This window comes from Camelina sativa, chromosome 10, assembly GCF_030686135.1.
Source record: "Camelina sativa cultivar CO46 ecotype springtype chromosome 10, ASM3068613v1".
Taxonomy (NCBI): domain Eukaryota; kingdom Viridiplantae; phylum Streptophyta; class Magnoliopsida; order Brassicales; family Brassicaceae; genus Camelina; species Camelina sativa.
This window is the reverse complement of record NC_141889.1, coordinates 19,407,984-19,422,608: the sequence shown is the minus strand read 5'-3', so window position 1 is coordinate 19,422,608 and position 14,625 is coordinate 19,407,984.

Below are 14,625 nucleotides of genomic sequence, written 5' to 3'. Positions count from 1 at the left end.
CACTCCAAATTCATCCCGAACTCTTTTAATGAGTCAAATGCATTGGGTTGTCATACATTGTGACCCTAGAAACAGTAACAAAGCTGTTTACTACTTAGAATCAATGTTTTCTCGGTTTTTGCTTGCTTCGGGACAAAATGGGTAAAAGTGGTCTCTAAACACTCCAAATTCAACCCGAACTCTTATAATTAGTCAAATAGATTGGATTGTTACATATTTTGACCCTAGAAAGAGTAACATAGCTGTTTACTGCTTCGAATCAATGTTTTCTCTCGGTTTTAGCCTGTTTTCTCGGTTTAAGCTTGTTTTGGGATAAAATGGGTTTAAATGTTGTCTAAACACTCCAAATTCATCCCGAACTCTTAAAATTACTCAAATGTGTTGGGTTGTCACACATTGTGACCCTAGAAACAGTAACAAAGCTGTTTACTACTTAAAATCAATGTTTTCTCGGTTTTTGCCTGCTTCAGGACAAAATGGGTAAAAGTGGTCTCTAAACACTCCAAATTCAACCCGAACTCTTATAATTAGTCAAATGGATTAGATTGTTACATATTTTGACCCTAGAAAGAGTAACATAGCTGGTTACTGCTTCGAATCAATGTTTTCTCTCGGTTTTAGCCTGTTTTCTCGGTTTAAGCTTGTTTTGGGATAAAATGGGTTTAAATGTTGTCTAAACACTCCAAATTCATCCTGAACTCTTACAAATAGGCAAATGCATTGGATTGTCACAAATTGTGACCCTAGACACAGTAACAAAGCTCTTTACTACTAAGAATTAATGTTTTCTCGGTTTTTGCCTGTTTCGGGACAAAATGGGTAAAAGTGGTCTCTAGACACTCCAAATTCAACCCGAACTCTTATAATTAGTCAAATGGATTAGATTGCTACATATTTTGACCCTGGAAAGAGTAACATAGCTGTTTACTGCTTCGAATCAATGTTTTCTCTCGGTTTTAGCCTCTTTTCTCGGTTTAAGCATGTTTTGGGATAAAACACTCCAAATTCATCCCGAACTCTAAAAATTAGTAAAATGCATTGTAATGTCACACACTCTTACCCTAGAAACAGTAACAAAGCTGTTTACTACTTCAAATCAATGTTTTCTCGGTTTTAGCCTGTTTCGGGACAAAATAGGTATAATTGGTGTCTAAACACTCCAAATTCAACCGGAACACTTATAATAAGTCAAATGCATTGGATTGTTACACATTTTGACCCTAGAAATAGTAACATAGCTGTTTACTGCTTCGAATCAATGGTTTATCTCGGTTTTAGTCTGTTTTTTAGATTTAAGTCTGTTTTGGGATAAAACGGGTTTAAGTGTTGTCTAAACACTCCAAATTCATCCTGAACTCTTACAATTAGGCAAATGCATTGGATTGTTACACATTGTGACCCTAGAAACAGTAACAAAGCTCTTTACTACTAAGAATTAATGTTTTCTCGGTTTTAGCCTATTGCGGGACAAAATGGGTATAATTGGTGTCTAAACACTCCTAATTCAACCGGAACTCTTCTAATAAGTCAAATGCATTGGATTGTAACATATTATGACCCTAGATAGAGTAACATAGCTGTTTACTGCTTCGAATCAATTTTGCCTCTCGGTTTTAGCCTAATTTCTCGGTTTAAGCCTCTTGTGGGATAAAATGGGTGTAAATGTTGACTAAACACTCCAAATTCATCCCGAACTCTTAAAATTAGTCAAATGTATTGGGTTGTCACACATTGTGACCCTAGAAACAGTAACAAAGCTGTTTACTACCTAGAATCAATGTTTTCTCGGTTTTTGTCTGCTTAGGGACAAAATGGGTAAAAGTGGTATCTAAGCACTCCAAATTCAACTCCAACTCTTATAATTAGTCAAATGCATTAGATTGTTACATACTTTGACCCTAGAAAGAGTAACATAGCTGTTTACTGCTTCGAATCAATGTTTTCTCTCGGTTTTAGCCTGTTTTCTCGGTTTTAGCTTGTTTTGGGATAAAATGGGTTTAAATGTTGTCTAAACACTCCAAATTGATCCTGAACTCTTACAATTAGGCAAATGCATTGGATTGTCACACATTGTGACCCTAGAAACAGTAACAAAGCTGTTTACTACTTCAAATCAATGTTTTCTCGGTTTTAGCCTGTTGCGGGACAAAATGGGTAAAAGTGGTGTCTAAACACTCCTAATTCAAACCGAACTCTTCTAATAAGTCAAATGTATTGGATTGTAACATATTATGACCCTAGATAGAGTAACATAGCTGTTTACTGCTTCGAATCAATTTTGTCTCTCGGTTTTAGCCTATTTTCTCGGTTTAAGCCTGTTGTGGGATAAAATGGGTTTAAATGTTGGCTAAACACTCCAAATTCATCCCGAACTCTTAAAATTAGTCAAATGTGTTGGCTTGTCACACATTGTGACCCTATAAACAGTAACAAAGCTGTTTACTACTTAGAATCAATGTTTCCTCGGTTTTTGCCTGCTTCGGGACAAAATGGGTACAAGTGTTCTCTAAACACTCTAAATTCAACCCGAACTCTTATAATTAGTCAAATGGATTATATTGTTACATATTTTGACCCTAGAAAGAGTAACATAGCTGTTTACTGCTTTGAATCAATGTTTTCTCTCGGTTTTAGCCTGTTTTCTCGGTTTAAGCTTGTTTTGGGATAAAATGGGTTTAAATGTTGTCTAAACACTCCAAATTCATCCTGAACTCTTACAATTAGGCAAATGCATTGGATTGTTACACATTGTGACCCTAGAAACAGTAAGAAAGCTCTTTACTACTAAGAATTAATGTTTTCTCGGTTTTTGCCTGTTTCAGGACAAAATGGGTAAAAGTGGTCTCTAGACACTCCAAATTCAACCTGAAATCTTATAATTAGTCAAATGGATTAGATTGTTACATATTTTGACCCTAGAAAGAGTAACATAGCTGTTTACTGCTTCGAATCAATGTTTTCTCTCGGTCTTAGCCTGTTTTCTCGATTTAAGTCTGTTTTGGGATAAAACGGGTTTAAGTGTTGTCTAAACACTCCAAATTCATCCCGACCTCTTAAAACTAGTAAAATGCATTGTACTGTCACAAATTCTTACCCTAGAAACCGTAACAAAGCTGTTTACTACTTCAAATCAATGTTTTCTCGGTTTTAGCCTGTTGCGGGACAAAATGGGTAAAATTGGTGTCTAAACACTCCTAATTCAACCGGAACTCTTCTAATAAGTCAAATGCATTGGATTGTAACATATTATGACCCTAGATAGAGTAACATAGCTGGTTACTGCTTCAAATCAATTTTGTCTCTCGGTTTTAGCCTGTTTTCTCGGTTTAAGCTTGTTTTGGGATAAAATGGGTTTAAATGTTGTCTAAACACTCCAAATTCATCCTGAACTCTTACAATTAGGCAAATGCATTGGATTGTCACACATTGTGACCCTAGAAACAGTAACAAAGCTCTTTACTACTTAAAATCAATGTTTTCTCGGTTTTTGCCTGCTTCAGGACAAAATGGGTAAAAGTGGTCTCTAAACACTCCAAATTCAACCCGAACTCTTATAATTAGTCAAATGGATTAGATTGTTACATATTTTGACCCTAGAAAGAGTAACATAGCTGGTTACTGCTTCGAATCAATGGTTTATCTCGGTTTTAGTCTGTTTTTTAGATTTAAGTCTGTTTTGGGATAAAACGGGTTTAAGTGTTGTCTAAACACTCCAAATTCATCCTGAACTCTTACAATTAGGCAAATGCATTGGATTGTTACACATTGTGACCCTAGAAACAGTAACAAAGCTCTTTACTACTAAGAATTAATGTTTTCTCGGTTTTAGCCTGTTGCGGGACAAAATGGGTATAATTGGTGTCTAAACACTCCTAATTCAACCGGAACTCTTCTAATAAGTCAAATGCATTGGATTGTAACATATTATGACCCTAGATAGAGTAACATAGCTGTTTACTGCTTCGAATCAATTTTGCCTCTCGGTTTTAGCCTAATTTCTCGGTTTAAGCCTCTTGTGGGATAAAATGGGTGTAAATGTTGACTAAACACTCCAAATTCATCCCGAACTCTTAAAATTAGTCAAATGTATTGGGTTGTCACACATTGTGACCCTAGAAACAGTAACAAAGCTGTTTACTACCTAGAATCAATGTTTTCTCGGTTTTTGTCTGCTTAGGGACAAAATGGGTAAAAGTGGTATCTAAGCACTCCAAATTCAACTCCAACTCTTATAATTAGTCAAATGCATTAGATTGTTACATACTTTGACCCTAGAAAGAGTAACATAGCTGTTTACTGCTTCGAATCAATGTTTTCTATCGGTTTTAGCCTGTTTTCTCGGTTTTAGCCTGTTTTCTCGGTTTTAGCTTGTTTTGGGATAAAATGGGTTTAAATGTTGTCTAAACACTCCAAATTGATCCTGAACTCTTACAATTAGGCAAATGCATTGGATTCTCACACATTGTGACCCTAGAAACAGTAACAAAGCTGTTTACTACTTCAAATCAATGTTTTCTCGGTTTTAGCCTGTTGCGGGACAAAATGGGTAAAAGTGGTGTCTAAACACTCCTAATTCAAACCGAACTCTTCTAATAAGTCAAATGTATTGGATTGTAACATATTATGACCCTAGATAGAGTAACATAGCTGTTTACTGCTTCGAATCAATTTTGTCTCTCGGTTTTAGCCTATTTTCTCGGTTTAAGCCTGTTGTGGGATAAAATGGGTTTAAATGTTGGCTAAACACTCCAAATTCATCCCGAACTCTTAAAATTAGTCAAATGTGTTGGCTTGTCACACATTGTGACCCTAGAAACAGTAACAAAGCTGTTTACTACTTAGAATCAATGTTTCCTCGGTTTTTGCCTGCTTCGGGACAAAATGGGTACAAGTGTTCTCTAAACACTCTAAATTCAACCCGAACTCTTATAATTAGTCAAATGGATTAGATTGTTACATATTTTGACCCTAGAAAGAGTAACATAGCTGTTTACTGCTTTGAATAAATGTTTTCTCTCGGTTTTAGCCTGTTTTCTCGGTTTAAGCTTGTTTTGGGATAAAATGGGTTTAAATGTTGTCTAAACACTCCAAATTCATCCTGAACTCTTACAATTAGGCAAATGCATTGGATTGTTACACATTGTGACCCTAGAAACAGTAACAAAGCTCTTTACTACTAAGAATTAATGTTTTCTCGGTTTTTGCCTGTTTCGGGACAAAATGGGTAAAAGTGGTCTCTAGACACTCCAAATTCAACCTGAAATCTTATAATTAGTCAAATGGATTAGATTGTTACATATTTTGACCCTAGAAAGAGCAACATAGATGTTTACTGCTTCGAATCAATGTTTTCTCTCGGTCTTAGCCTGTTTTCTCGATTTAAGTCTGTTTTGGGATAAAACGGGTTTAAGTGTTGTCTAAACACTCCAAACTCATCCCGACCACTTAAAAGTAGTAAAATGCATTGTACTGTCACACATTCTTACCCTAGAAACTGTAACAAAGCTGTTTACTACTTCAAATCAATGTTTTCTCGGTTTTAGCCTGTTGCGGGACAAAATGGGTATAATTGGTGTCTAAACACTCCTAATTCAACCGGAACTCTTCTAATAAGTCAAATGCATTGGATTGTAACATATTATGACCCTAGATAGAGTAACATAGCTGGTTACTGCTTCAAATCAATTTTGTGTCTCGGTTTTAGGCTATTTTCTCTGTTTAAGCCTGTTGTGGGATAAAATGGGTTTAAATGTTGGCTAAACACTCCAAATTCATCCCGAACTCTTACAATTAGCCAAATGCATTGGATTGTCACACATTGAGACCCTAGAAACAGTAATAAAGCTGTTTACTACTTAAAATCAATGTTTTCTCGGTTTTTGCCTGCTTCAGGACAAAATGGGTAAAAGTGGTCTCTAAACACTCCAAATTCAACCCGAACTCTTATAATTAGTCAAATGGATTAGATTGTTACATATTTTGACCCTAGAAAGAGTAACATAGCTGTTTACTGCTTCGAATCAATGTTTTCTCTCGGTTTTAGCCTGTTTTCTCGGTTTAAGCTTGTTTTGGGATAAAATGGGTTTAAATGTTGTCTAAACACTCCAAATTCATCCCGAACTCTTAAAATTAGTCAAATGTGTTGGGTTGTCACACATTGTGACCCTAGAAACAGTAACAAAGCTGTTTACTACTTAAAATCAATGTTTTCTCGGTTTTTGCCTGCTTCAGGACAAAATGGGTAAAAGTGGTCTCTAAACACTCCAAATTCAACCCGAACTCTTATAATTAGTCAAATGGATTAGATTGTTACATATTTTGACCCTAGAAAGAGTAACATAGCTGTTTACTGCTTCGAATCAATGTTTTCTCTCGGTTTTAGCCTGTTTTCTCGGTTTAAGCTTGTTTTGGGATAAAATGGGTTTAAATGTTGTCTAAACACTCCAAATTCATCCTGAACTCTTACAATTAGGCAAATGCATTGGATTGTCACACATTGTGACCCTAGACACAGTAACAAAGCTCTTTACTACTAAGAATTAATGTTTTCTCGGTTTTTGCCTGTTTCGGGACAAAATGGGTAAAAGTGGTCTCTAGACACTCCAAATTCAACCCGAACTCTTATAATTAGTCAAATGGATTAGATTGCTACATATTTTGACCCTAGAAAGAGTAACATAGCTGTTTACTGCTTCGAATCAATGTTTTCTCTCGGTTTTAGCCTGTTTTCTCGGTTTAAGCATGTTTTGGGATAAAACACTCCAAATTCATCCCGAACTCTAAAAATTAGTAAAATGCATTGTAATGTCACACACTCTTACCCTAGAAACAGTAACAAAGCTGTTTACTACTTCAAATCAATGTTTTCTCGGTTTTAGCCTGTTTCGGGACAAAATAGGTATAATTGGTGTCTAAACACTCCAAATTCAACCGGAACACTTATAATAAGTCAAATGCATTGGATTGTTACACATTTTGACCCTAGAAATAGTAACATAGCTGTTTACTGCTTCGAATCAATGGTTTATCTCGGTTTTAGTCTGTTTTTTAGATTTAAGTCTGTTTTGGGATAAAACGGGTTTAAGTGTTGTCTAAACACTCCAAATTCATCCTGAACTCTTACAATTAGGCAAATGCATTGGATTGTTACACATTGTGACCCTAGAAACAGTAAGAAAGCTCTTTACTACTAAGAATTAATGTTTTCTCGGTTTTAGCCTGTTGCGGGACAAAATGGGTATAATTGGTGTCTAAACACTCCTAATTCAACCGCAACTCTTCTAATAAGTCAAATGCATTGGATTGTAACATATTATGACCCTAGATAGAGTAACATAGCTGTTTACTGCTTCGAATCAATTTTGCCTCTCGGTTTTAGCCTAATTTCTCGGTTTAAGCCTCTTGTGGGATTAAATGGGTGTAAATGTTGACTAAACACTCCAAATTCATCCCGAACTCTTAAAATTAGTCAAATGTATTGGGTTGTCACACATTGTGACCCTAGAAACAGTAACAAAGCTGTTTACTACCTAGAATCAATGTTTTCTCGGTTTTTGTCTGCTTAGGGACAAAATGGGTAAAAGTGGTATCTAAACACTCCAAATTGAACTCCAACTCTTATAATTAGTCAAATGCATTAGATTGTTACATACTTTGACCCTAGAAAGAGTAACATAGCTGTTTACTGCTTCGAATCAATGTTTTCTCTCGGTTTTAGCCTGTTTTCTCGGTTTTAGCTTGTTTTGGGATAAAATGGGTTTAAATGTTGTCTAAACACTCCAAATTCATCCTGAACTCTTACAATTAGGCAAATGCATTGGATTGTCACACATTGTGACCCTAGAAACAGTAACAAAGCTGTTTACTACTTCAAATCAATGTTTTCTCGGTTTTAGCCTGTTGCGGGACAAAATGGGTAAAAGTGGTGTCTAAACACTCCTAATTCAAACCGAACTCTTCTAATAAGTCAAATGTATTGGATTGTAACATATTATGACCCTAGATAGAGTAACATAGCTGTTTACTGCTTCGAATCAATTTTGTCTCTCGGTTTTAGCCTATTTTCTCGGTTTAAGCCTGTTGTGGGATAAAATGGGTTTAAATGTTGGCTAAACACTCCAAATTCATCCCGAACTCTTAAAATTAGTCAAATGTGTTGGGTTGTCACACATTGTGACCCTAGAAACAGTAACAAAGCTGTTTACTACTTAGAATCAATGTTTCCTCGGTTTTTGCCTGCTTCGGGACAAAATGGGTACAAGTGTTCTCTAAACACTCTAAATTCAACCCGAACTCTTATAATTAGTCAAATGGATTAGATTGTTACATATTTTGACCCTAGAAAGAGTAACATAGCTTTTTACTGCTTTGAATCAATGTTTTCTCTCGGTTTTAGCCTGTTTTCTCGGTTTAAGCTTGTTTTGGGATAAAATGGGTTTAAATGTTGTCTAAACACTCCAAATTCATCCTGAACTCTTACAATTAGGCAAATGCATTGGATTGTTACACATTGTGACCCTAGAAACAGTAACAAAGCTCTTTACTACTAAGAATTAATGTTTTCTCGGTTTTTGCCTTTTTCGGGAGAAAATGGGTAAAAGTGGTCTCTAGACACTCCAAATTCAACCTGAAATCTTATAATTAGTCAAATGGATTAGATTGTTACATATTTTGACCCTAGAAAGAGTAACATAGCTGTTTACTGCTTCGAATCAATGTTTTCTCTCGGTCTTAGCCTGTTTTCTCGATTTAAGTCTGTTTTGGGATAAAACGGGTTTAAGTGTTGTCTAAACACTCCAAATTCATCCCGACCTCTTAAAACTAGTAAAATGCATTGTACTGTCACACATTCTTACCCTAGAAACTGTAACAAAGCTGTTTACTACTTCAAATCAATGTTTTCTCGGTTTTAGCCTGTTGCGGGACAAAATGGGTAAAATTGGTGTCTAAACACTCCTAATTCAACCGGAACTCTTCTAATAAGTCAAATGCATTGGATTGTAACATATTATGACCCTAGATAGAGTAACATAGCTGTTTACTACTTCAAATCAAAGTTTTCTCGGTTTTAGCCTGTTTCGGGACAAAATAGGTATAATTGGTGTCTAAACACTCCAAATTTAACCGGAACTCTTATAATAAGTCAAATGCATTGGATTGTTACATATTTTGACCCTAGAAATAGTAACATAGCTGTTTACTGCTTCGAATCAATGTTTTCTCTCGGTTTTAGCCTGTTTTCTCGATTTAAGCATGTTTTGGGATAAAACACCCCAAATTCATCCCAAACTCTAAAAATTAGTAAAATGCATTGTAATGTCACACACTCTTACACTAGAAACAGTAACAAAGCTGTTTACTACTTCAAATCAATGTTTTCTCAGTTTTAGCCTGTTTCGGGACAAAATAGGTATAATTGGTGTCTAAACACTCCAAATTCAACCGGAACTCTTATAATAAGTCAAATGCATTGGATTGTTACATATTTTGACCCTAGAAATAGTAACATAGCTGTTTACTGCTTCGAATCAATGGTTTATCTCGGTTTTAGTCTGTTTTTTAGATTTAAGTCTGTTTTGGGATAAAACGGGTTCAAGTGTTGTCTAAACACTCCAAATTCATCCCGACCTCTTAAAACTAGTAAAATGCATTGTACTGTCACACATTCTTCCCCTAGAAACAGTAACAAAGCTGTTTACTACTTCAAATCAATGTTTTCTCGGTTTTAGCCTGTTGCGGGACAAAATGGGTAAAAGTGGTGTCTAAACACTCCTAATTCAACCGAAACTCTTCTAATAAGTCAAATGCATTGGATTGTAACATGGTTTGACCCTAGAAATAGTAACATAGCTTTTTACTGCTTCGAATCAATGGTTTATCTCGGTTTTAGTCTGTTTTTTAGATTTAAGTCTGTTTTGGGATAAAACGGGTTTAAGTGTTGTCTAAACACTCCAAATTCATCCCGACCTCTTAAAACTAGTAAAATGCATTGCACTGTCACACATTCTTACCCTAGAAACAGTAACAAAGCTGTTTACTACTTCAAATCAATGTTTTCTCGGTTTTAGCCTGTTGCGGGACAAAATGGGTAAAAGTGGTGTCTAAACACTCCAAATTCAACTCGAACACTTATAATTAGTCAAATGCATTAGATTGTTACATATTTTGACCCTATAAAGAGTAACATAGCTGTTTACTGCTTCGAATCAATGTTTTCTATCGGTTTTAGCCTGTTTTCTCGGTTTAAGCTTGTTTTGGGATAAAATGGGTTTAAATGTTGTCTAAACACTCCAAATTCATCCTGAACTCTTAAAACTAGGCAAATGTATTGGATTGTCACACATTGTGACCCTAGAAACAGTAACAAATCTGTTTACTACTTAGAATCAATGTTTTCTCGGTTTTTGCCTGCTTCGGGACAAAATGGGTAAAAGTGGTCTCTAAACACTACAAATTCAACCTGAACTCTTATAATTAGTCAAATGGATTGGATTGTTACATATTTTGACCCTAGAAAGAGTAACATAGCTGTTTACTGCTTTGAATCAATGTTTTCTCTCGGTTTTAGCCTGTTTTCTCGGTTTAACCTTGTTTTAGGATAAAATGGGTTTAAGTGTTGTCTAAACACTCCAAATTCATCCTGAACTCTTAGAATTAGGCAAATGCATTGGATTGTCACACATTGTGACCCTAGAAACAGTAACAAAGCTGTTTACTACTAAGAATTAATGTTTTCTCGGTTTTTGCCTGTTTCGGGACAAAATGGGTAAAAGTGGTCTCTAGACACTCCAAATTCAACCTGAAATCTTATAATTAGTCAAATGGATTAGATTGTTACATATTTTGACCCTAGAAAGAGTAACATAGCTGTTTACTGCTTCGAATCAATGTTTTCTCTCGGTTTTAGCCTGTTTTCTCGGTTTAAGCATGTTTTGGGATAAAACACTCCAAATTCATCCCGAACTCTAAAAATTAGTAAAATGCATTGTAATGTCACACACTCTTACCCTAGAAACAGTAACAAAGCTGTTTACTACTTCAAATCAATGTTTTCTCGGTTTTAGCCTGTTTCGGGACAAAATAGGTATAATTGGTGTCTAAACACTCCAAATTCAACCGGAACACTTATAATAAGTCAAATGCATTGGATTGTTACACATTTTGACCCTAGAAATAGTAACATAGCTGTTTACTGCTTCGAATCAATGGTTTATCTCGGTTTTAGTCTGTTTTTTAGATTTAAGTCTGTTTTGGGATAAAACGGGTTTAAGTGTTGTCTAAACACTCCAAATTGATCCTGAACTCTTACAATTAGGCAAATGCATTGGATTGTCACACATTGTGACCCTAGAAACAGTAACAAAGCTGTTTACTACTTCAAATCAATGTTTTCTCGGTTTTAGCCTGTTGCGGGACAAAATGGGTATAATTGGTGTCTAAACACTCCTAATTCAACCGGAACTCTTCTAATAAGTCAAATGCATTGGATTGTAACATATTATGACCCTAGATAGAGTAACATAGCTGTTTACTGCTTCGAATCAATTTTGCCTCTCGGTTTTAGCCTAATTTCTCGGTTTAAGCCTCTTGTGGGATAAAATGGGTTTAAATGTTGGCTAAACACTCCAAATTCATCCCGAACTCTTAAAATTAGTCAAATGTGTTGGCTTGTCACACATTGTGACCCTAGAAACAGTAACAAAGCTGTTTACTACTTAGAATCAATGTTTCCTCGGTTTTTGCCTGCTTCGGGACAAAATGGGTACAAGTGTTCTCTAAACACTCTAAATTCAACCCGAACTCTTATAATTAGTCAAATGGATTAGATTGTTACATATTTTGACCCTAGAAAGAGTAACATAGCTGTTTACTGCTTTGAATCAATGATTTCTCTCGGTTTTAGCCTGTTTTCTCGGTTTAAGCTTGTTTTGGGATAAAATGGGTTTAAATGTTGTCTAAACACTCCAAATTCATCCTGAACTCTTACAATTAGGCAAATGCATTGGATTGTTACACATTGTGACCCTAGAAACAGTAACAAAGCTCTTTACTACTAAGAATTAATGTTTTCTCGGTTTTTGCCTGTTTCGGGAGAAAATGGGTAAAAGTGGTCTCTAGACACTCCAAATTCAACCTGAAATCTTATAATTAGTCAAATGGATTAGATTGTTACATATTTTGACCCTAGAAAGAGTAACATAGCTGTTTACTGCTTCGAATCAATGTTTTCTCTCGGTCTTAGCCTGTTTTCTCGATTTAAGTCTGTTTTGGGATAAAACGGGTTTAAGTGTTGTCTAAACACTCCAAATTCATCCCGACCTCTTAAAACTAGTAAAATGCATTGTACTCGTCACACATTCTTACCCTAGAAACTGTAACAAAGCTGTTTACTACTTCAAATCAATGTTTTCTCGGTTTTAGCCTGTTGCGGGACAAAATGGGTAAAATTGGTGTCTAAACACTCCTAATTCAACCGGAACTCTTCTAATAAGTCAAATGCATTGGATTGTAACATATTATGACCCTAGATAGAGTAACATAGCTGTTTACTACTTCAAATCAAAGTTTTCTCGGTTTTAGCCTGTTTCGGGACAAAATAGGTATAATTGGTGTCTAAACACTCCAAATTTAACCGGAACTCTTATAATAAGTCAAATGCATTGGATTGTTACATATTTTGACCCTAGAAATAGTAACATAGCTGTTTACTGCTTCGAATCAATGTTTTCTCTCGGTTTTAGCCTGTTTTCTCGATTTAAGCATGTTTTGGGATAAAACACCCCAAATTCATCCCAAACTCTAAAAATTAGTAAAATGCATTGTAATGTCACACACTCTTACACTAGAAACAGTAACAAAGCTGTTTACTACTTCAAATCAATGTTTTCTCGGTTTTAGCCTGTTTCGGGACAAAATAGGTATAATTGGTGTCTAAACACTCCAAATTCAACCGGAACTCTTATAATAAGTCAAATGCATTGGATTGTTACATATTTTGACCCTAGAAATAGTAACATAGCTGTTTACTGCTTCGAATCAATGGTTTATCTCGGTTTTAGTCTGTTTTTTAGATTTAAGTCTGTTTTGGGATAAAACGGGTTCAAGTGTTGTCTAAACACTCCAAATTCATCCCGACCTCTTAAAACTAGTAAAATGCATTGTACTGTCACACATTCTTCCCCTAGAAACAGTAACAAAGCTGTTTACTACTTCAAATCAATGTTTTCTCGGTTTTAGCCTGTTGCGGGACAAAATGGGTAAAAGTGGTGTCTAAACACTCCTAATTCAACCGAAACTCTTCTAATAAGTCAAATGCATTGGATTGTAACATGGTTTGACCCTAGAAATAGTAACATAGCTTTTTACTGCTTCGAATCAATGGTTTATCTCGGTTTTAGTCTGTTTTTTAGATTTAAGTCTGTTTTGGGATAAAACGGGTTTAAGTGTTGTCTAAACACTCCAAATTCATCCCGACCTCTTAAAACTAGTAAAATGCATTGCACTGTCACACATTCTTACCCTAGAAACAGTAACAAAGCTGTTTACTACTTCAAATCAATGTTTTCTCGGTTTTAGCCTGTTGCGGGACAAAATGGGTAAAAGTGGTGTCTAAACACTCCAAATTCAACTCGAACACTTATAATTAGTCAAATGCATTAGATTGTTACATATTTTGACCCTATAAAGAGTAACATAGCTGTTTACTGCTTCGAATCAATGTTTTCTATCGGTTTTAGCCTGTTTTCTCGGTTTAAGCTTGTTTTGGGATAAAATGGGTTTAAATGTTGTCTAAACACTCCAAATTCATCCTGAACTCTTAAAACTAGGCAAATGTATTGGATTGTCACACATTGTGACCCTAGAAACAGTAACAAATCTGTTTACTACTTAGAATCAATGTTTTCTCGGTTTTTGCCTGCTTCGGGACAAAATGGGTAAAAGTGGTCTCTAAACACTACAAATTCAACCTGAACTCTTATAATTAGTCAAATGGATTGGATTGTTACATATTTTGACCCTAGAAAGAGTAACATAGCTGTTTACTGCTTTGAATCAATGTTTTCTCTCGGTTTTAGCCTGTTTTCTCGGTTTAACCTTGTTTTAGGATAAAATGGGTTTAAGTGTTGTCTAAACACTCCAAATTCATCCTGAACTCTTAGAATTAGGCAAATGCATTGGATTTTCACACATTGTGACCCTAGAAACAGTAACAAAGCTGTTTACTACTAAGAATTAATGTTTTCTCGGTTTTTGCCTGTTTCGGGACAAAATGGGTAAAAGTGGTCTCTAGACACTCCAAATTCAACCTGAAATCTTATAATTAGTCAAATGGATTAGATTGTTACATATTTTGACCCTAGAAAGAGTAACATAGCTGTTTACTGCTTCGAATCAATGTTTTCTCTCGGTTTTAGCCTGTTTTCTCGGTTTAAGCATGTTTTGGGATAAAACACTCCAAATTCATCCCGAACTCTAAAAATTAGTAAAATGCATTGTAATGTCACACACTCTTACCCTAGAAACAGTAACAAAGCTGTTTACTACTTCAAATCAATGTTTTCTCGGTTTTAGCCTGTTTCGGGACAAAATAGGTATAATTGGTGTCTAAACACTCCAAATTCAACC